The 23,745-nt window shown below is 41.0% G+C and overlaps 1 long non-coding RNA gene across 1 annotated transcript in view; it reads left to right on the forward strand.

Annotated features, from left to right (window-relative positions):
- The window catches only part of LOC145506873 (uncharacterized), a 45,223-nt gene extending 24,518 nt beyond the window's left edge, over positions 1 to 20,705 (forward strand). The window contains exon 2 of the long non-coding RNA XR_014054408.1: positions 19,452 to 20,705. This is a non-coding gene — a long non-coding RNA (uncharacterized LOC145506873). The remainder of the gene's footprint in view (positions 1 to 19,451) is intronic.
- The last annotated feature ends 3,040 nt before the right edge of the window (positions 20,706 to 23,745 follow it).

Raw genomic sequence — 23,745 nt, forward strand, 5'->3', positions numbered from 1 at the left:
CTTAGAGGCTAACACGAGGACCAGACATTAGTGAAGGATTTGGTGAGGAGAGAGGCCAGTACCCAAAGATCAGGAGAAAGGAGGTAAGTGTGATGGAGGCCAGAGCAGGCACCATGTTCCTAAATGCTTGAGCCATGCTGGACAGAACCCTGGCAAGAAGGATGATTATGGTGTGATATTTTGAATTGACAAGTTGTAGCTTGAAATGCTTACTTTTACCCAAAAGTGACTGGGTTTACCTGGAAATAACCTAGATTAAATTTCTGAGGGAAATTAATTAATTAATTTGGAGGGAATTAGGAGAGAGGTATCTCAAGACAAATTAATTCTGATTAAAATTTACTTGAGAAAAACATATTTGGCTTTATACATTTGAATCTAGATTAAAATTTTTTTCACAGAACGCTAATTTTGCTTCTAACCCGTCACCTCCCACATTATATAAATTTCACTTGCACGAAACACTCAGTTGTTTGTCTTATCCATTTCCTCTTGATTTCCTAATCGGCTTTGGATTACAGGTCACTGAGAATGTGATGAAAATTGAGTGCTTTCCCTGGAAAAATGCACGTGTGCATGTACATATCAAATTTGGCATACAATTTCAGGGACTTCCCAGATACTCTGAAACCTCTCACATTGTCAAAAATGGGAATAAAACATTGGTTTGTGTTAATAGAAATATATTAAAATTCTGGTTTAAGATGATAAACTTGAGTGCATTCATTTTCTTTCCCTGCCTTCCTAGGACCCACTGAAATGACAATTAAAGAAATGTAGAAAAAAATGAACCCATGACAGCTCTGAAAATAGGAATATGTGCCAGGGGTAGATAAGAAATTTCGTCAAATTTCTGGAAGATAGAAGTGAGATCGGCTTGCATTCTGTTATTTCAAGTGTGCAATATATAATAGGAGTCCATGGCCTAGATCTCAAGTGGGAAATTGTGTTGGAGTGGGAGCCTTTCTTCAAAGAGTTAATAGAATTGTTACATGTAGAGGATGAGTAAACTTTGAGGCAGCATCTGGGTGGTTAACTAGAAGGATGTCCTCAGGACATTTTGGCTAAGTAGCTCCTTCCTTTCTTAGGTGTGCATAGAGCAATTTGAATTCTAAGAATTGTTTTCTGAACTTGTAAAAGATTTGCAAAAGGACAGTCCAAGTAATGAAGTTGGAGCAAGGCAGCAAGGCAGGCTGATATTTGAAGGAGATCCATGGGATAAAATGAGAATTCTGGGGAAGAGCTAGAAGGTTAAAAAAGAAAGTCATCTCAAACTAGGAAGGAAATGCAGTTAAGTGCACCACTTTTCTTTGACAGTGGTGGGTTTTCCAAATCCATCTGCTTGTTTCCTACCGAGATACACTGAAAAGAAGGACCTCTCTCTACACAAAGGTTCAGTTTGCTTCACATTCAGAACAAACAATTCTTAACTACAAAAGGAAGTCAGACATGTTACTCACACTAGCCCACAAGGTCCTTCACCAGTAAATATAAATGGTTAACTAAGGACCACCAAATGTCTGAGGGAAATCAACATCATAAAAGACAAGGATGAAAATAAACAAATAAGTCACCTGAGAGAATATGGACTTGTAAAAAACAATTCAGGGATGTCACATAGATGAAACAATGACATAGAAGACAAGAAAAAATTCTCAGAAATTAAAAATATAATTATTGAAAATTTGAAAGCACAGTAAAAATGTCTATATAATAGAAAGGACACTGATAATTTCCAAATGAGTGACCAGGAAGATAAAGTTAAGAAAATCTTTCAGAATCTAGAGCAAAAAAAGGTGGCAAGATTAAGAGATATGAGAAAAAGACAATAGATATAGTTTGAGAAGGTCTAACATTTATATAATTGATACAAAAAAATAATCAAAGAAAAAATAAACTTTCTCTGAAGAATCAAATTCTTCAATTAAAAGAGGCCATTGAGTATTAAGGGAGAAAAGATCCAAACCAAGACACATTCTGATGAAATTTCACTACTCTGAGAATGAAGGCAAACACTATAGAAGCACTCAGAAAGAGGAAAAGTCAGATTATTCACAAGGAAATGAGAAACAGATTTGCATATCATTTCAGTAATCAATGGTAGATGCTAGTATATAATAGAATAATGCTTTCAAAATTCTAAAGGAGAGTGAACCAAGAATTCTATACCCAGCTGTATTAATTAGGGTGTTTTTGACTGTAAGGAACAGAAAGAAAACCTTAAGTGGCTTAAACAAGAAGGAAATGTATTGTATTACATTATAGGAAATTCAGAGATAGGACAACACCAGAGTTGGTAAATTAATCAGCTTAATAATGGCAAATAAGGGTCAAGATTCCTGATTCTTCTCATTCTACCTCAACTTGTTAGCTTTGTACGCAGGCTGGTTCCTCTCTGTTGACAAGATGTCCAGTCATTCCAAGCATCACATCCAGAAATAACAATCTCCAGAGGAAGATGAGAATGTTTCTTATTCAGAAGCTCCAACAGACTTTCCTACATGTTTTGATCAAAATTTTATCACACACTTATTCTAAAACTAATCATTAAGTAATAGGATAACCATAATTGATTTAGACCAGTCAGGAAGTACACCTGGTGGATACATGGAGAAGGAGGATACCCTGCATAAAAGAAGATTCTATTATGAAAAGTGTGAGAGTGGAAGCTTGTGAATACTGTGAGATGCACTAGTGCATCAGATCTTGGTTTCCAGACTAAAATACATTATGGAAAATTTGTTTATTATGGTTTGATCATTTGAAGCAAATGGGCAATGGAAAGACTATGGAAACATGTAGCAATGATTCAGTGATCTTTCTTAGTTGGTAGGCCTTCACTTTTACCCTGTGGTGACCTTAAAGCTATCTGAGTAGAATAATTTTATAGAAAAATATCTAGATCTGGAAATTCCTAGGAAAATCATAAAAAATAAGTTAGTTATGAAAGATAGTACCCTACTTCCAAATCATTCCTGTTGAACTAGCCAAGAAAAGATCATAGGCATTTGGCCCCATGTCATATTTCCCGCTTTAAGCTAGAAGCAAGAGCACTGAATTTCAGTTAACTCTGATGATTTGTGCAATTTAACTAATAGTCTTAACTTTTAAACACTGGAGAATGCTTTGAGAGAAAGTTTTGTCAGATGCGTGGTGCATTCAATTGATGGCAAATCTTTCTACACTCAACACCTCAACTACTGAATCACAGAGTGCTTCTAACAATTCATTCTTTCTTAACATTGACTGAAAAATCAGAAGGATCAGCTTCAGAAAGATAAACTGTGGCACCAACACTGGGACCTTAGTTGAGGTGCTAGAGTACCAGTCCTCCAGTCTTCCAAGGGAAATAGAAACCTCTTGCATTCATAAAGGTAGCCCCTCACTTGAATCTTTACAAAATAAAGGAAGGCTGTGTACCCCCAAGGTTTGTGCTGGGACTTGCTTGACTCATTTATCATTCAACAAATATATGAGGGTCTACTATGTGCCTGACACTATTCCAGGCTCTCCTAGTAGACGGAATAAACTATAGTCAGGCAACTTACTTCTTGGACAGTATATTAAAAAGCAGAGACATTACTTTGCCTACAAGGTCCTTATAGTCAAAGCTATGGTTTTTCTAGTAGTCATGTACAGATATGAGAGCTAGACAATAAAAAAAGCTGAGCGCTGAAAAACTGATGCCTTTGAACTGTGGAGAAGACTCTTGAGGGTTCCTTGGGCAGCAAGGAGATCAAACCAGTCAATCCTAAAGGAAATCAAGCCTGAATATTCATTGGAAAGACTGATGCTGAAGCTGAAGCTCCAGTACTTTGGCCACCTGATGCAAAGGGCTGACTCATTGGAAAAGACCCTGATGCTGGGAAAGATTGAAGGTGGGAAGAGAAGGAATGACAGAGGATGAGATGGTTGAATGGCATCACCAACTCAATGGACATGAGTTTGAGCAGACTCTGGGAGATGGTGAAGGACAGGGAAGGCTGGTGTGCTGCAATCCATGGACACAACTAATGATCTGAACAACAGCAACATACAGAAAACCCTATATAGTAATGAGGAAATTTTTTGTTCTTTGGAAGGAGATAAGAACTTTGGGACAAGTAGAGCAGGGTGAGGGGAATCAGATTTACAGGGTAGGCCTCATTGAGAAGGTGACATTGGAGTCAAGTCCTGTAGGGGGTTGGGTGGAGAGGGCAGTTCTCCAGCAAAGGGAATGGCCAGGAGAAAGGCCCTAAGGTGGCAGCATCCAGAACAGCAAGGAGGACTATTGTGGGGAGTTTTTTCTTCCTCCCTAAAACAGATACTGTTGGAGGTAAAGACTGTAGAACTCTATATAACAGACATGCTTGCCGATAAAGTGAATACTTGAAACAGATGGGCTTCTCAGGTGGTGCTAGTGGTAACGAGCCTGCCTGCCAATACAGGAGACATAAGAGACACAGGTTCGATCCCTGGGTTGGAAGATCCCCTGGAGGAGGGCATGATGACCCACTTCAGTATTCTTTCCTGGAGAATCCCATGGACAGAGGAGTCTTGTGGGCTACAGTCCATAAGGTCGCAAACAGTCGGACATGACTGAAGCAACTTAGCACATTGTACATGTTTGCTAAGTGAATCACCATATTAGTGCATCAGGAATCGCAGATTACTGGGCTCCATCCCCATGGTTTCTGAGCCAATGTGTCTGGGTGGAGGGCTCCCGAATTTGCCTTTCTAGAAAGTTCCTGGGTGTGCTGATGCTGCTTCTTTGGTCACCATCCTTAGAGAACCACCACTCCATGGACAATGGGATTTCTCTAATAGTGAAGTCTGCAGTATATTTTAGGTATAACCTCTTGCTGATATGTTTAGGGATATATCTTTCACATGAATAAAGTCAATACCTCAGTAGTTGGTACAGTGATATGTTGTGAAACTCAACAGGTCATCTGGCCAAACCATTTGGTCTTCTTACCATTGTAGGGCATCCCGGGTGGCACATGATAAAGAACCCATCTGCCAGTGCAGGAGATGCAAGAGACGTGAGTTCGATCCTTGGATCGGGAAGATCCCCTGGAGTAGGAAATGGCAACTGGGACTCCAGTATTTGTGCCCGGAAAATTCCATGGACAGAGGAGCCTGGCAGACTACAGTCTATAGGGTCGCAAAGAGTTGGCCACAACTGAGCGTGATAACACCACAACCCCATTTTTACTAATGAGGTTGTCCAGATCCAGAGAGGTTATGGCTTGCCCAAGTCACATACTTAAGTTTTAAGAGAGAAGTTGCTTATGCAAAAGTAATAAAAATTAAAGTCTCCCCTCTGCCTTGTTTCTAGAACCAGGGGGTGCAAACCTTCTTAAGGTTTGCTTTGTAACTGGGGGAGGGACACATTTTGGTTTTAACGGAGAAAACCACAGCTCTGAAACCCCTGCTTTCTCTTTGCCACATTTTTAGGCCTGGAATGCACTTTAGGCTCTGCTTGTTTGGAACTCATGTTCTCCTGGATTTCTCCCTTGGTCCTCGGATTCATTTCATAGGTTTACTTTTCTCTCCTTCTTGGTTATGCCCTGGGGCCTGTCCCCTCACTTGCTTGTCGTCCTCTCTGTGAAGGATGTCCTCTAGCTAGGAAGGGTGGCCAGGCTGTATCCCATGACCGGCCTCGTCAGCATTGACAGTATGCAGAAGAAGCCTGCCACACAGGATGCCTTGTCACTCTGCCCAGCGTTTGTGCCCAACCTGGGATATTGGCATTGATTTGTCCCTTTATGGTGGCAAGATTTGTGAGACAGAAAAATCATACATTTAACAGCAGTTTAATTTAACTGAAATCTCAAGTTTACGTCTGCCCAATGCATGACAGCGGTTTTTCTCTCTCCTGTGCTCTTGAGGTGCTGAGGGTGACATTTTTTGCCCTAAAAAGACATTTGCCCATTGAATCAGTCTCTTCACTTCCTTGAACCTTAGGTTCCTTGTCAGCAAAGCAAGAAACATGATCTTTCTTTAGAAAGGAGACCTTTGAAGGTTCTGGGCACCATGGCTTGGTTCCCTGCCAATCTGGACAGCCTCAGGGGAGGGGCAAGATTTCAGGATCTGTGCCAGGAAGGAGTGCCTGAAAGACTCTCTTCCCAGAGCAGGTTCTATTCCATTGCCTTGGCCCTCTCTCTGGATCCATTGGCATCAGGGTGTGTCAACAAGGAGCCCTTTGCTGAATTAAGCACAGTGTGCTTGGCAGAGGGGCTCAGAAGACAACGAGGACTCACTTAGGCTATGTGTTCTTTTCCCCCCTTTCATATCACATTATCTTTGAGAAACCATTTATTTATTTACTTTTATTGATGTATAGTTGATGTACAATATTATGTTTCAGGTGTACAACTGAGTGATTTACAAGTTTTACAGGTTATCCTTCATTTGTAGTTATAATAAAATATTGGCTCTGTTCCCTGTGCTGTATAATATATTTTTGTAGCTTATTTGTTTTATACATACTAGTTGGCACTTCTTTTTTTATTCAGTTCAGTCGCTCAGCCTTGTCTGACTCTGCGACCCCATGGACTGCAGCACGCCAGGCTTCCCTGCCCATCACCAACTCCCAGAGCTTGCTCAGACTCATGTCCATTGAGTAGGTGATGCCATCCAACCATCTCATCCTCTGTCTTCCCCTCCTCCTCTGCCTTCAATTTTTTTAAAAAATTATTTTTAGCTGCACTGGGTCTTTGTTGCCCCATGTAGGCTTTCTCTAGTTGCAGCGGTGAGTGGGGCCTACTCTTCATTGCTGTGTGCAGGCTTTGTGGTGGTGGCTTCTCTTGTTGCAGAGCATGGGCTCTAGGTCGCATGGGCTTCAGTAGGTGCAGCTCATGGGCTCAGTAGTTTTGCTGCATGGGCATAGTTGCCCTGAGGCATGTGGGATCTTCCTGGACCAGGGATCGAACCTGTGTCCCCTGCACTGGCGGGCAGATTCGCAACCACTGGACCACCAGAGAAGCTGGTACTTCTCAATCTCCTACCTCTGTCTTGCTCCTCCCTCTTCCCTCTCTACATTGTTAATGGTTAGCTTATTCTCTATATCTGTAAGCCTGTTTAGACGTCAACTATAATTTCTGTATAGATCACTAACATTAAAAAATTAAAATATTAGTTGGTGGTTAGGGAAAAAACTCCAAATCCCTGAAAGGCAATAATGAATGATATTGTTAAAATCTGCAATCTCCTCACCCATGATAAGGGCTTCCCAGGTGGTGGTGGTGGTTAAGAGTCTGCCTGTCAATACAGGAGACATAAAAGACGTGCGTTTGATCCCTGGGTCAGGAAGATCACCTGGAGGAGGGCATGGCAGCCCACTCCAGTATTCTTGCCTGGAGAATCTCGTGAACAGAGCAGCGTACCAGGCTGCAGGCCATAGGGTTACAAAGAGTCAGACACAAATGATGTGACTTAGCCCGTACTCACATCCATGATAGAAATCTCTTAACAAATTAGCAATAAATGGGAATTTCCTGTTCTGGTAAAGAGTATCTACTAAAACCATCTAGCAAATATTATCCTTAGTGATGGGATCAAAAATGTTATAAGAAAGACTGCTATCCACCAATTCTATTCAACATTTTACTGGAGGGCCTAGCCAGTAAAATAAAACAAGGAAAATAATTAGGGACTCCCCATGGTCCAGTGGTTAAGACCCTGCACTTGCAATGCAGGGACCATAGGTTGGATCCCTGATTGCGAAATTAAGATCCCATATGCTGCATGGCATCATCAAAAAATAAAATAAATAAAAAGAAAAAAGTTAAAAAGAATTAAAAGGCACGCATATTGGAAAGGAAGCATAAAGACCACCATTATTTCCAGATAATATAAGAATTGTATATTTAGATAATTCAAAAGAATTGTAGACCTTTATCAAAGTTACTGACACAAGGATAATATTTTAAAAATTAATTATATTTCTGTATGCAAGCCTCAAATAAATAAAAGTTGAATTTAAAAAACAGTATCATTTACAATGGTGCAAAATCATAATGCAGTTGGCCATAAATCTAATAAAAGATATACAAAGGCTCTATATGAAATTACTGTAAGCATTATTGAAATAAAAGAAATCTAGATAAATGGAGGGTTATACCATGTTCACAGATTATAAAGTCAGTATTTTAAAGATGTCAACTCCACAGTGATCTACAGGTTTTTGTTGTTTGTTGTTTAGTTGCTGAGTTCTGCAGCCCCATGGACAATGGCAACGCACTACAGTGTTCTTGCCTGGAGAATCCCAGGGATGGGGGAGCCTGGTAGGCTACAGTCCATGGGGTCGCTGAGTCGGACGCAACTGAGCGACTTCACTTTCACTTTTCACTTTCATGCCTTGGAGAAGGAAATGGCAACCCACTCCAGTGTTCTTGCCTGGAGAATCCCAGGGACGGTGGAGCCTGGTGGGCTGCCGTCTATGGGGTCGCACAGAGTCGGACACGACTGAAGTGACTTAGCAGCAGCAGCAGCAGCAGGCTCCTCTGTCCATGGGATCTCCCAGGCAAGAATACTGGAGTGGGTTGCCATTTTCTCCTTTAGGGGATCTTCCCAACCAAGGGATGGAACCCACCTCTCTTTGCATTGGTAGGAGGATTCTTTACCACCGAGTCACCAGGAAAGCCCCATTTATAGGTTTAGTGCAGTTATAATTTTTAAAAAGAGCTGCATTTTAAAAATAGAAGTTGACAAGTTTATTCTAATATTTAAATAAAAGTAGCCAAGGCAGTCTTGAAGAACAAAATTGGAGTAATTACACTGCTAGGTATTGTGCATGCCTGCATGCTCAGTCGTTTCAGTTGTGTCCGACTCTTTGCGACCCTATGGACCGTAGCCTGCCAGGTTCCTCTGTCTGTGGCATTGATTCTCCAAACAAGAATACTGGAGTAGGTTGACATGCCTTCCTCCAGGGGATATTCCCAACCCCGGGATCGAACCCACGTCTCTTAGGTCTTCTACATTGTCAGATAGAATGTTTACCACTAGCACAACTTGTGAAGTCCTGTGCGAGGTATCAAGATCTATTTTAAAGCTATAGTATGGCACTAGAAAAGACACATAGACCATTGAAACAGAATATAGTTCAGAGCTAGACTGACACACAAATGATCACCTGGCTTTTTGACAAAGGTGACACTTAAGTGCAGTAGGGAATGACAGTCTTTTCAATAAATGGTTCTAGGTCATTCACAATGCTATCTATCTATCTACCTGTCTATCTATCTATCTTGGTATCTATCTATCTACCTGTCTATCTATATGGTTGATCTGTACTATGACAATCCAGATTAATTGCAGATCTAAATATGAAAGGCAAAGGAAAACATCTTTATGACCTTACAGTAAGCAAAGATAAGTAAACAGGACACAAAATATACTAACCATGATAGAAATGTTGACTTCATTAAGAGTAAGAACATCTGTTCATTAAAAGACACCATTAGAGAATAAAATGTAATTTCATTACATTTCAGAGAAAGAATGAAATGTAATCCTCAGAGGAGGAGAAGATAACATATATTTGACAAAGGATATATAAACATATATTTGCATATATTTGCATCAAGGATATATAAATAACTACAAATCAATAAAGAAAGATAGAAAACAGTGGAAATATGGCCAGAATTATTGAACAAGAACTTCAAAATAAGGGCTGTCCCCATGGCCAGTAGACGTTAAGAAAGGTGCTCAATGGCATTAGTCATCAAGAAATTCAAATACCCATGTACCCACTAATGTTTAAAATTTTAAAAAGACAAATAACAGCAAGTGTTGGCAAAGATGCAGAACATGTAAAACTCTCATATACCATTGGTGGGAGCATAAAATAAATTGGTACAACCATTTTGAAAATCCCTTTGGTGATATCTTCCGAAACTTAATATATGCACATTATTCTATGACCAAGCAATCACATCTCTAGATACATATCCAACAGAAGGGGGGACATCTGTTCAACAAAATATAAGTACAAGAAGATTTTTAATAACTCCAAACTGGAAGCCACCCGTTTCCATAAACATTAGGATAGATAAATAATTTGTGGCACAAAAAATTTGCACTCTCATCTTAGGATCTGAATAAGTGTCTTTCTTGTTTTCACTGTCCTGCCACCATGTGTGAGCAAAATGCCAGAACCAGGTAGCCTCAAGACCTTGACCAGGCAGAAGGAGGGCACCTTATGGCCCACGGCTCAATCTGCTGTATGAGTGCATGGGCAGGGTGGGTGGGGAAGACCTGCAGCCGGAATGACATCTGAACACTTTCCACCTGGACTGCAGGCTTGTCTGTAGGAAAGGGGAATTCTTGGGGTATAACTCATCCATGGAGTCAGTTCACAGGTCTGGAGCTCCCTACACCACAATAGGTCCCAGTGGATTGGTGGTCAACATGGTGGTGCCCAGCTGTGGCCTGGCCTCTATATTTAAAGCACCTCTAGTTGATTTTATGGGCTTCCCTGGTGGCTCAGACAGTAAAGAATCCGCCTGCAATTCAGGAGACCTGGGTTCAATCCCTGGAAGATCTCTTGGAGAAGGGAATGTCTACCCACTCCAGTATTCTTGCCTGGAGAATTCCATGGACAGAGGAGCCTGGCGGGCTACAGTCCATAGGGTTGCAAAGAGTCACACATGACTGAGTGACTAACACACGAACACAGATGATTTTAAGGGGCAGCCAGAACTGAAAGCATAGTAATAACGGGGAACCTGACTGCCTTTTGCAGACCTCTCTCAGGGCCAGTCTTCACCTTTCCTGGCACTGGGCAGGTAGGGGGATATCCCAGTGAGTGAGGCTGTCACATGAACAGGCAGGTAAAACTCCCAGACAGGTGTGATTTGCATTCCTTTGTGATTGATGTAGCCAGTAGGAGTCTGAGCCATGAGAGGCCCCTCTGGTTACCTTGACTGCTGGGCCATCTGGGTCTGGCTCACTGAGGTCTCTGTTCTGAAGGTGTCTGTTGAGAAGAGCTGCAGTGGGAGGCAAGGGCGGAGGAGGTAATTTGGTCTCATCTTGGCAAGATGTCCTCTGAATCAACAGGCGGTACTCAGACAGTTGCTGATTGTCACATTGTGTGTCTGATGCTTTTCGTTTTTGTTTTTTTTTTTTTAAACATAAAGAACTACTGTTTCTAAAGAGAACTGGCAATCAACCAGAAAAGTGTGTTTAAAGCTTGTCTAGAGGGGGAAGACACTTTTTGCAATTTGGCTGTTTTTAGTGCATATGAACAGAGGCATGGGTACCCAGCAATCACACTGCCTGCAGATCACGTGCTGGAGAGCATCCTAGAGACCCCCTGCCCGGCCTGGGTTAGTCCTCTAGATAATGGATTGTGAGAACATTCCAGGGGGTCCTGAGAAGGAGACCAGGTTAGGGCATGTAATAGTGGGGAGTTAAGAGATTTAGGTAATGGCTATTTACTAAACAGTGAAAAATATTTGGGCTTCCCTGGTGGTTCAATGGTAAAGAATCCGCCTACAATGCAGGAGATGCAGGTTCAATTCCTGGGTGGGGAAGATCTCTTGAAGAAGGAAATGGCAACCCACACCAGTATTCTTGCCTGCGAAATCCCATGAACAGAGGAGCCTGGCTGGCTACAGTCCATGGGGTTGCAAAGAGTTGGATACAACTTAGTGACTAAACAAGAGTAACAAATTCAGTATTTTACCAACTGTATGCGTGTCAGGTGCATACTGTCCAGATCCCAGGTCTGCTTGTAAAAAGATGCTAGAAACTCTAGTTAACCTCAGCTAGAATGTGAAGCAAATCAGGGCTGGGTGGAAAGTTTTGTGAGGGATTGGCTGTATCTGTCTAGTCATTGTCCTATGTCCTCAGAACCTAGCCCATGGCTGGCACATAATAGGTGCTCAATAAATACATATTTGATCCCAGAACCTAGTCTCTCTGCCCTTGTGACTCTCTTAATAATAGGTGCCACAATATTCAAGGAACACTATTGCACATGGCAATGAGCTGCCTTCGGTCCTGTGTAAAAAGGTTATCCCTACATGCGAGGCTGCCTTTGTGGGCCCAGCATCTGTGGCAGGGAGAGGATGTTTTCATGCCTTTGGTGTAGGAGGAGCCCTTAATCTGGATTAGTTAAAGCAGATTGCTTCCAGCTTCTCTTGACAGTGTGTCCCGGTGTCCTAGCCAGCGTTGGGACTATGCCCATAGGTTCATGCTGTGGAGCTGACAGTTCTGTGTCTAGATTATGTTATTACATCTGCTTGCTTGTTCTCTTGTAGATTACTTCTTTCAGTGTAGTATTCATCACTGTTTTTTTCTGTCCCCTGGATCTTCATTTTTACCTTATGATCTATCTTGAGTGGGGTGACTCCAGGGTTGGAATTAACAGCACGGACTCTGCAGCTGGACTGCCTGGGCTCATATCCAGGTGTGTGTGAGTGTGGCCTCTTTCTGGTTTGGCTTCCCCATCCATGATGGAAATAATAATAGATCCTGCCTCATGGATCATTGAAAGTATTACTGTATGTAACACACTTAGGACAGGGCCTGGCATATATAAAAGGACATATTGAGACAGGCTGGGACCTGAGACCAGCGACCCTTTCCTGCAGTGCTGCAGTGCTTGCATCAGGACAAATGTCTCCTGTAGCAACAAAAAACAAAGAAATTATAAGGAACTAAAAATAACTGCTTCCCCCTGCAGTTGGGGCAAATTATGGACAACATATTACAAAAAGACCAAAAAACACTTCAGCTGCCACTTCTGAAGAGCCAGGAGCAAAACCAGAGTGTCAGGAGCAAAAGCAGGGGTCTACGCATGCCTGCTGCACTCAACACCATATAAGGATGGGCAAACCACCTAAGCCAGCCCTCTGGCCTGATCCCCTGATACACTGCTACTTTTACCCCATTTGAGGAACCCATCGCCCTGACTCAGGGAGCCAGCAAGGAAGGGAACCTGCTACTTGTTTTCATTCTCCCCTGCTGCAGCAGAAGCCCCAGAAAACCCTTGCCTGAATTTCTTATCTGGCCTCTTATCAATTTCTGTTGATTGGGGAAGGCCAGGAACCCTGGTTGGCAACAATATGAATGCTTGTTCGATCTCTGATCTGATTTAAATGACCATATTTTAAATATTCTAACCTAAGACACAAGAGCTGGACATAGATATCTCTTATACTTGGGGGTGTGGTTAGGGAGTGATTGGATCCTTTGGGTCTCCATTTTGCAATTCAGTGAAGCTTTCCATTTTGAGTATTTCATGAAAATCTTTGTCAGGGGAGTTGTTTAGGTGCTAGCTTGAGTGTGTCTATAGTATACCTCTCAGTAGCATGTACTGTAGGAGAGCCACCATCCACCAGCAGTGAGGCACACTCACACTCAAGTCTGGGGGACTGTGAAGATATTTGAGAAGGAAGAAATCCTCCCAAATATCTGGGAGATAGACTATGATGGTTAAAGCTGCTATGTGCCAGACATACTCTCCTATCCTCTTCTTCCATTGGGAAGCTGCTCCTTCACTTCATGTGGTCCTGGGGGGGCTGACTATTAAGGTGACATACACTGCCTCCTACTCTCACGCGGGGCATGTGACCTACAGTTGGCTGGGCCAACTGTAGTGTTATATATCCTTCCAGTCATGGTGGGTGGTTTTAGGGATGGGTCACAAAGATGCCTCCCTGAGGCTCTTCTACTAGATATAGGGAGGAAGACTGTTCTCTTCACTTGTGCCAGCAAGTGGTAAGGATGTTGGCCTGGGGCTGCTAGAAATTCTCTGTCCTGTGATATGGGAAGAGTCCATTTACAGCAGTAAAGAATGGAGCTAGTCTGCAAAGAGAAGCAGAAACAAGCAGAGTAGAGAAAGACTGAAACATGAGCATCATATAAGCACCTAGATCAAGCTTTACCTGAACCAGTCAGCACACTAAACTTCTCAATATGTGAGTTAATAAATTTCTGTTTTTTGCTAGTTTGAATTGAGTTTCTGTTAACTGCCTTTAAAATAACCCCATCTAGAAGAGTTCAGAAATGTTTGAAGATGCTAGATTTTCTAGAGTACGCTGACATTGACTCATAAGAAAACACTGAAAAAAAAGGATGGATCAAATTGCTGTCTGGTTTGACTTTCTTGATGATTAAAGAGTGGGTCACCAAGGCATTTCTTCTGTGACTTGATCACTATCCTTACTGAATGTCACAACTAACTCTGTGCTTTCCATTGTGTTCCCTGTCCTTTGGAGTGCATTCCCTTTGACTTCTTAGCTTCTTGATAGCTAAGGTCATCATTCACAGGTCCACTCAAATGCTTCTTTTCTGACACAGTCTCTGATCCTGCTAGTCAGATCTCTTTTCTTTCTTCTCTGAGTTCTAATTTTTCTCTATCTATCTCAATTTGCATTATGTTTTAATGAATTGTCCACATGTCCCATTTGTCCTCTGGAGTTTTCCTGGCATTGAGATTCTGATGGTACTGGCTTGAATGCCCATTGATGTGAGAGGAAATGCTGATGAGATCCTTGGGGTGGGATTGCTGGGGAGGTACTCATAAAAAATCCACCTGTATCTCCCTCCAGCACTTTTATGAGTTAATTTTTATATTTACCTTTTTGCTTCAATTCTAATTTCTTTTGAATTCAGAGGCTTTAAAAATTATTATGGAGGATTTTTACTTTTTTATTTAGTTGGTTTATGTTTTCTAAATTTTCTACAATGAGCATGTGTTGCTTTTATAATTAGACAAGAGTATTAAAAACATGAAAAATGATTCCAAATTATGTAGATGAGATCAAAATAAGAGTGGCAAAATAGCCTGAGGGAAGTGCTAAGGACAGCTTGTTTGATCCTCTAGCAGTCTTCCTGTACTACAGGAGTCATAAGAAAACCATTTATGAACTAATGCTTGATTATTTCAAATATTTCAAATGGTTTTGAATGGTCAGACCTCAGACGAGGGTTTATGATCTTATTTTCAACTATTTCAACTTTACATTTGACAGAACTAAGCCATATACCAACTACTTAACTCTCAGGATGATTAATATCTGCTGGGAAGTATACAAGCATTCGCTTAAGGTAGAAGACAGAGGCCTATTTGCAATACTTAGCATTCTCAAAGAATACATACAATTGAGCAAAAACCATGAAGTCGTGAGGGTATACATTTTGCTTGATCTCCCCTTCTCATTTGTGTGAAATAGCCAGGATCAAAAGTGGAAGGAAAGAGTGATACTCCATTTAATGGGGCAAAATTCAGTGTCCAGTCTCCTGAAGGTACAAGAGTGAGACAAAAATGATTGAATTCCATACTTAGTTTAGAGAAAATTAAGACAGAATAAAGACTTTTTTGATATGAAATGTGAACTGAATGTATTATGTTCATTTTTTTTACAGTATACTGAGTTTCCTTTTAAACATTAGTCTTATATTTTACCCCATTGCTAATCCTTATTTTTAATAGGCAGACTTTTAACACCCTAAGCAGCATTTTGTTCACTGAAGTTAAGCCAGAGGACCTTAGGGTATTTTACAAACACATCCACTGAAATTGCTGACTTCTCCAGTTTTGACAATATACTAAACTGATACAACAGGTAGTTCAATTTAGCTGCTGTAAGGAGAGCAATTGTTTAGCACAGTTTGATATTTAACACTGCAGCTTAACCATAAAAAATACAATTTATGCTAATATGTTCTATTCAGGCCTGTTTCCAACAAAGCCTACAATTTAGCCACTTCGAGTTCTCACAACTGCTGTTTACTAATAATGCTTGATTTCAACAGCAAAAAACATTCCTTCAATTCAAACAGCATGGGAAACTCGTGTTTTGAAGGAAGTTAATCATTTGGTGATTCTCTAATCCTTATGCTGAAAGTTGCTTGTAATTTCACATCTCCTCTGTTTTCTTTCTTCATGTCATATTATGTTTTGGACCCTCACAGAATCAAAACAAGTACAGCGTGTTCAGAGTTTATGTAAGGGATGCATTCTGAAAGCACTCACATAATTCAAAACTCACACAATTCAAGTCTGATTCTCACAGAGGAATACAATTAAACTAGGGTTTGCTTGACTGTGCATAAAGAGCAGAGGGATTAATTATTTTATATGACACTGTTTAAAATTAGCCAAAACTGCAACTGCACTGTGTATCTTTCACCTTCTCTCATGTGTCTGTGGAATCGTTAGATTGTCCATCTCTTTGCTGCTGCTGAGTGAAGAAAGTAATGGAGCTCCTCCCTGCCCAGGAAGCATGGAGCTGCCACACAGGGGTGGTGGTGGGATGTTAAAAACATGCCATAGAGTCAGTGGCACTCTTTCCACTGAGAGGCTAGTCTGTGCCCCTTCCTCTTAAATCGGGACCAGCTGTGGTTGCTTTGATTGCTAGGGTAGAGCAGGAGTGACACAGTGTGACTTCCAATGTGTAGTAGGCAGAATAATGCCCTTCCCCCATCCCTTTGTAGATGTTCACGTCCTAATCCCTAGAATCTGTGAATATGTTGCCTTATTCACAGAATGGGCTTTGTCAATGTGAGGAAGGATCTTGAGATTATCCTGGTGGACCCAGTGTAATCACAAGGGTCCTTATGAGAGGGAGGCAAGAGTGTTAGAGGTGAAAAGAGATTTGAAGATGCTATGCTGCTGGCTTTGAAGATGGTGGAAGGGGCCATGGGCCAAGGAATGCAGGTGGTCTCTAGAAGGTGGAAGAGGCAAGGGAACAAATTCTCCCCTAGAGTCTTCAGAAGAAATTCAGCTCTGCCAGAACTTCAGTTTTAGCTCAGTGAGATCCATTTGGGACTTCTGACCTCTGAAACTATAACCCAACAATTACAGTCTCTCTCATCTTTCATTAAACCCACCTCCATCCTTCCTTTGCTTAAGATAAACTCTTTAATACTTACATATTTTGAATGATGTATGTGTCTGCTCTTGTGTGTGTATATATCTATATCTATATTTTGATATCAAGTTTCATTTGGTATTTGAATTATATATATTTTCCAAGTTTCTTTATGATTATTTTGCAAATGGCATACATACAGCAGGATTTTTTATGTTCAGTCCAACAGTCTGATTTTTAGCTGAAATATTTAGCTCATTCATATCTAGTTTTACCTCAGATCTGTTTAGGTTTACCTCTCTTATTTGGGCTTGCTGTTTTTTCTACCTATTTCTATATTTTGTTTTCTTTCCTTTCTTGCCTCATTTTGGTTAGTGGCTCAGATGATAAAGAATCTGCCTGCAGTGCAGGAGACCCAGGTGCGATCCCTGGATCGGAACAATCACCTGGAGAAGGGAATGGCAATCCACTCCAGTATTCTTGCCTGGATAATCCCATGGACAGAGGAGCCTGGTGGGCTAACAGTCCATGGGGTCACAAAGAGTCAGACAGGACTGAGTGACTAGCACTTTCACTTTCATATCATTCCATTTTTTTCCCCTTCCTGGTTCTGAATATAGGCACTCCATTTATATTCTTTAAGTGATTCCTCATGAAGCTATAACATACATGTTTCACTCATCAACGTCTAAAATTGATTAATAAATTTCTTTATTCTCTTGAATGGTACACTGACCTTAGAACCCGTTAATTTCATTTACCTCCCTCCTGATTATAAATCATGTTATCATGCATTTTTTTCCTTAAAAAAAAAAAAACAAGAAATTTTTTTTAGTTTTGGGGAAATAGTGTTCATTTAGATTTATTTACATCTTTGTTACTTTTTCAGCTTTCCTTCCTTCTTGTTGCTCAGATCTTTTACCTGGGGTTACCCTTCTCAGAAAAACATCATTTAGAATTTCTTTTAGCAAGTAACTCTTCGTAGCAAGTTCTCTCAGTTCTTGTTTGAAAACGATTTTGTTCCCATTTTGTTATTTTACTTATTTATCTATTTTTGGCTGTGCTGGATCTTCCTTGCTGCCTGTGGGCTTTCTTGAGTTGCAGTGAGCAGGTGCTACTCTAGCTGTGGTGCGAGGGCTTCCCACAGCTCTGGCTTCTCTTGTTGTGGAGCACAGACTCTAGAGCATGGGCTCAGCAGTTGGGGCACACAGGCTTATTTTCCCTGTGTGGAATCTTCCCAGAGCCAGGGACCAAACCCATGTTCCCTGCATCAGCAGGTGGATTCCTATCTGCTGTACCACTAGGCAAGTCCACTCCTATTTTAAAAAGGTGTTTTCAACGAGGCTATATTTCTAGATGGGCAATTGTTTTCTCTTAATACACTGAAGATGTCATTCCATTGTCTTTGACCCGCATGGTTGTTACTGGGAAGACAACTGCCAGTCTTTCAAAGTAATCTGTTTTTTTACCCCTGGCTATATTTAAGATGTTTTCTTTGTCTTAATCTTACGAAGTTTCACTATGATGTGTCTGGTGGTGGATTTCTTTTCACTTACTGGGATTGTGTTTCACTGAACCCTTTGAATCTGTGATTGGTGCCTTTCATTTGTTCTACAAAATTCTCAGTGATTCTCTTAAAATATTGCTTTTACTCCTTCTCTTTTCTCTACCTGAGACTTGAAATAAATTCATGTTGGACTGTATCCTCTCTGTATTTTAATATCGTCTCTGTATTTGCTCTGGTATTTTCTCTCTTTGAAGTATTTTGGGTAGTTTCTTTGGACTTTTTCACTAATTCTCTCTCCAACAATGTCTAATCTGTTGTTAAACCCAGACATTGATCTTTTGTGCTTTTTTTTTTTTATTCTGGAGATTCTCTTTAGTTATTTTCCAAATCTTTCATGTCATTCTTTTCCCTGCAGATTCTTGTTCCCTGCAAATATTGTCAGACTTGTGCTTTATTTCTTTAAACAAAGTAAGCATGATTGTTGTATACTTTACATTTCATAAAATGGTGATCTTTGCTTATGTGTTTCTGCTGATGTTGTCTGCTTATAATATATTGTTTACTAGGGTGCTTTGGTGGATTTTTTTGTGAGTTTCTCATTGTCCTTTAAAAAATAGTTTGTGGGAATCCTTTGAGATGAAGATGCTCTTCTCCAGAGAGATTTCTTGCAAGTCCTGCTTTTTCTCTTTCTCTAGTTCTCCTTTCCACTCATTTCTTAACTCTCCACAGATCTCTGCTCAGATATCATGAGTGAAGCCTTCCCTAACCACTCAATATAAAATACTATCCTTGGGGCTTCCCTGGTGGTCCAGTGGCTAAGACTTCATTCTCCCAAGGCAGGGGACCCCAATTCAATCCCTGGTCAGTGAACTAGATCCCACATGTCACAGTGAAGACTGAAGATCCTGTGAGCTGCAACTAAGACCCCGTGCAGCCAAATAAATAAATAAAAATAATAAAATATAAAAAAATTAGGTTGGTGCAAAAATAATTGCAGTTTTTACATTATTGAAATTTGCCTTTGATATTGGAGTACATTCTGAAATACATGTGGTTATGTTATATATCATTTTAATGCACATTTCTTGCTTTATGTTTTTTTGCTAATGAGTTATTACTTATATTTGTTTTAGACTATGGAAATGATGTTAGACAAAAAGCAATTCAAGCGACTTTCTTATTCGAGTTCAAAATGGGTCATAAAGCAGCGGAGACAACTTGCAACATCAACAACGCATTTGGCCCCGGAACTGCTAACGAATGTACAGTGCAGTGCTGGTTCAAGAAGTTTTGCAAAGAGATGAGAACCTTGAAGATGAGGAACATAGTGGCTGGCCTTTGGAAGTTGACAACAAATTTACAGGCTCTCGAAGCAGATCCTCTTACAATTACACAAGAGGTTGCTAAAGAACACAATGTCGATCATTCGATCATTATTTGGCATTTGAAGTAAATTGGAAAGGTGAAAAAGTTCAATAAGAGGGTGCTTCATGAGCTGACCACAAACCAAAAAATTCATCGTTATGAAGTGTCATCTTCTCTTATTCTATACAACAACAATGTACAATTTCTTGATTAGATTGTGACATGTGATGAAAAGTGGATTTTATATGACAATCAGTCACAACCATCTCAACGGTTGGACTGAAAAGAAGCTCCAAAACACTTTCTAAAGCCAAACTTGCACCCAAAAATGTCATGGTCACTGTTTGGCGGTCTGCTGCCCGTTTGATCTGCTACAGCTTTCTGAATCCCAGTGAAACCATTATGTCTGAGAAGTGTGCTCAGCAAATTGATGAGATGCATCGAAAACTGCTACACTTGCAGCAGGCATCGGTCAACAGAAAGGCCTAATTCTTCTCCACGACAATGCCTCAACACGTCATACAACCAGCTCTTCAAAAGTTGAATGAATTGGGCTACAAAGTTTTGCCTCATGCACCACATTCACCTGACCTCTTGCCAACTGACTACCACTTCTTCAAGCATCTTGACAACTTTTTGCAGAGAAAACTCTTCCACAACCAGCAGGAGGCAGAAAATGGTTTCCAAAGTTCATTGAATCCTGAAGCACGAATTTTTATGTTACAGGAATAAACAAACATATTTCTCATTGGCAAAAATCTATTGATTGTAATGGTTCCTATTTTGATGAATAAAGATGCGTTTGAGCCTAGTTATAATGATTTACAATTCACAGTCCAAAACTGCAGTTATGTTTGCACCAACCTAATACTATCCCTGGATAGTGCTACTTTCTATCCCACCTTATTTTATTCATGGTACTCTTTGCCATAGAGAATGCTTTGGAATTACTCACTTATGTGTTTGTTGAGACTCCCTTTCCCCTATCATGTATGAGTGAATAAACATTCAGATACTCAGAATCTTTTAGACTTGATTTAATATAATACAGTGTGCCTGTGTGTGTGCAAAGTCGCTTCAGTCATGTCCAACTCTTTGCAACCCCATGGACTGTAGCCTGCCAGGCTCCTCTGTCCATGGGATTCTCCAGGCAAGAATACTGGAGTGGGTTGCTATGCTCTCCTCCAGGCTTCCAGGGGATCTTCCTGACCCAAGGATCAAACCTGAATTTCTTATATCTCCTGCATTGGCAGGTGGGTTTTTTTTTTTAACCACTAGTGCTACCTGGGAAGCCCATAATACAGCAGACAGAAAAAAAATAATACAGCAGACAGATTTTTTTAATCAAATAGCATGTGGAATAATGTATTGCCATTTATAGATCTGCTAAACTAAAAAATAAAACCTCTTTATCTCCCCACTACTAACTCAGTTTTTAAAACATCACATATATAATTTAAATATAATTGAATAGTTAAATATATTAAATATAATTGAATAGTTTGCATTGAATACTCTGCCAGAAGTTGAGTGCATATTCTAAAATAGTTTGTTAAATGGACAATGCTTAATAAATATATTTGAGCTAACATTTTCCTATTCAACATAGGAAAGCTATGTCACTAGTTCAACAAATATAGAACCTCTTTGTTATACAGGGAAGACTTTCTATTAGGGAAATTAATATGATAATGTTTTTGTTAAAATAATATTCGATATCTTGTGCAAGGAAAAACCTGAGCAGATTACTTCAGTTTGGCATTAAAATTCTCCTCCACTTCTGAACTGTCAGCAATAAGCTGTTTATATATAAGTGGGCTCTCCTCTCTCAGAGATTTCCTATGTTTTAAATTCTAAAGAGGGCTCAGAGACCAGGTTGTTCTCTCTCTCCAGGGCTTTACAGATGAGGAAACTGAGGCACAGGTAGTATGATATGAGTGAGGTCACGCTTAAGAGAGGCTATTAAGATATAGAAATGATACAGTCCAGAAACAGAGAAGAGAGAGCAAGAATGGGATAAAGGATCCAGGTCTCAGCTCAGCAGACTTCCCATCTGCTATGGCTGCCTCCTCTTCTATAAAGATCTTAACTTTGAACTAGAGAGACTATGTCTGTGACATGGTTAGCATGAATGGATCGATTAAAAACAATAGTTATTGGAGTTGCTTGACAATATTGTGTTAGTTTCTGCTATGCAGCAAAGTGGATCAGCCATACATGTATCCCCTCTTTGTTGGATTTTCTTCCCCTTGAGGTCACCACAGATCACTGAATAAAGTTCCCTGTGCTATAGCACAGGTTCTTATTAGTAGGTTCTCATTAGTTACCAATTTTATACATGGTTGTTGGTGGGTTAGTCGTTAAATTGTGTCCAACTCTTGTGACCACATGGTCTGTAGCCTACCAGGCTCCTCTGTCAATGGGATTTCCTAAACAGGAATACCAGAGTGGGTTGCCATTTCCTCCTCCAGGGGATCTTTCTGACCCGGGATCAAACTTGTGTCTCCTTCATTGGCAGGCGGATTCTTGGGTTCGATCCCTGGGTTGGGAAGATCCCCTGGAGAAGGAAATGGCAACCCACTCCAGTATTCTTGCCTGGAGAATCCCATTGACGGAGGAGCCTGGTGGGCTACAGTCCACAGGGTCGCAAAGAGTCGGACACGACTGAGCGACTTCACTTTCACTTTTCTTTACTGCTGAGCCAGCAGAGAAGGCCCATATATGTCAGTCTCAATCTTACGTGTGAGTCCCAGCATCCCAGTTCACCCACCCCTCCTCTTCCACCTCAGCATTCATACATTTGTTCTCTACATCTGTTGTCTCTGTTTCTGCTTTGCAAATAGGTTCATCTGTACCAGTTTTCTAGATTCCACATATATGTGTTAATATATGACATTTATTTTTATCTTTCTGACTTGCTCTGTATGACAGTCTCTAGGTCTAGAAAGGATTGCTTTTTAAATTCACTTTTGTATTCATAGAAGTGATTTGATACCTTAGCCCTGGGCTGAAAGCTTTGCTAGTGTGACAGTGAAAGTCATTCAGTCATGTCCGACTCTTTGTGACCCCATGAACTGTAGCCTGCCAGGCTTCTCTGTTCATGGAATTCTCCAGGCCAGATTACTGGAGTGGGTAGCCGTTCCCTTCTTCAGGGGATCTTCCCAACCGAGGAATCGAACCCAGGTCTCCCACATTGTAGGCGGATTCTTCACCATCTGAGCCACAAGGGAAGCCCGAGAATACTGGAGTGGGTAGCTTATCCCTTCTCCAGGGGATCTTCCTGACCCAGGAATTGAACTGGGGTCTCCTGTGTTGCAGGTGGATTCTTTACCAACTGAGCAACCAAGGAAGCCGCTAGTCTATGAGGAGGCAAAGTTACAGCTGACTACATCTAACACAGGCAAATGGGCAAACATTTAACACAGGTCCCTTTGAGCTACTATCTTTGGTGGCTGGGTGGGATGGCACAGAATCCCCTCCTTCTACCTATTGCTCATCCCCCTGATCCAACAAGCAGGGGGAACTCAGCATTTCTCAAAATAGACATTAAGGAGACCATTCAAATTCTTTACAGTGACCTCCAAGATTCCATGTGACTGGGATTTCCCTGGTGGTCCACTGGTTAAGACTGTGCACTTCCAATGCAGTCGGCCCAGGTTGGATCCTTGGTCAGGTAACTGGATCTCTCATGCCACGGCTGAAGATCCCACATGGTGCAATGAAGAGTGAAGATCCCATGTGCCACAATTAAGACCTGGTGCAGCCAAATAAATAAATAAATGCTAAAAAAAAAAAAACAACCCAAAGATTCCATATGACCCGGCCCCTGACTGTTGTTTCACCACTAAGTCATGTCTGACTCTTTGCTGCTCCATGGACTGTAGCCTGCCAGGCTCCTCCATCCATGTGCTTTCCCAGGCAAGTTTACTGGAGTGGATTGCCATTTCCTTCTCCAGGGGATCTTCCCCACCCAGGGATTGAACCCACTATCCTGCGTTGGCAGGCGAGTTCTTTACCGCTGATCCACCAGGGAAGTCTGGCCCCTGCATACTTCTTGCGTAT

The sequence above is a fragment of the Giraffa tippelskirchi genome, chromosome 5, assembly GCF_054371585.1.
Source record: "Giraffa tippelskirchi isolate mGirTip1 chromosome 5, T2T-mGirTip1v1.2.pri, whole genome shotgun sequence".
Lineage (NCBI taxonomy): Eukaryota > Metazoa > Chordata > Mammalia > Artiodactyla > Giraffidae > Giraffa > Giraffa tippelskirchi.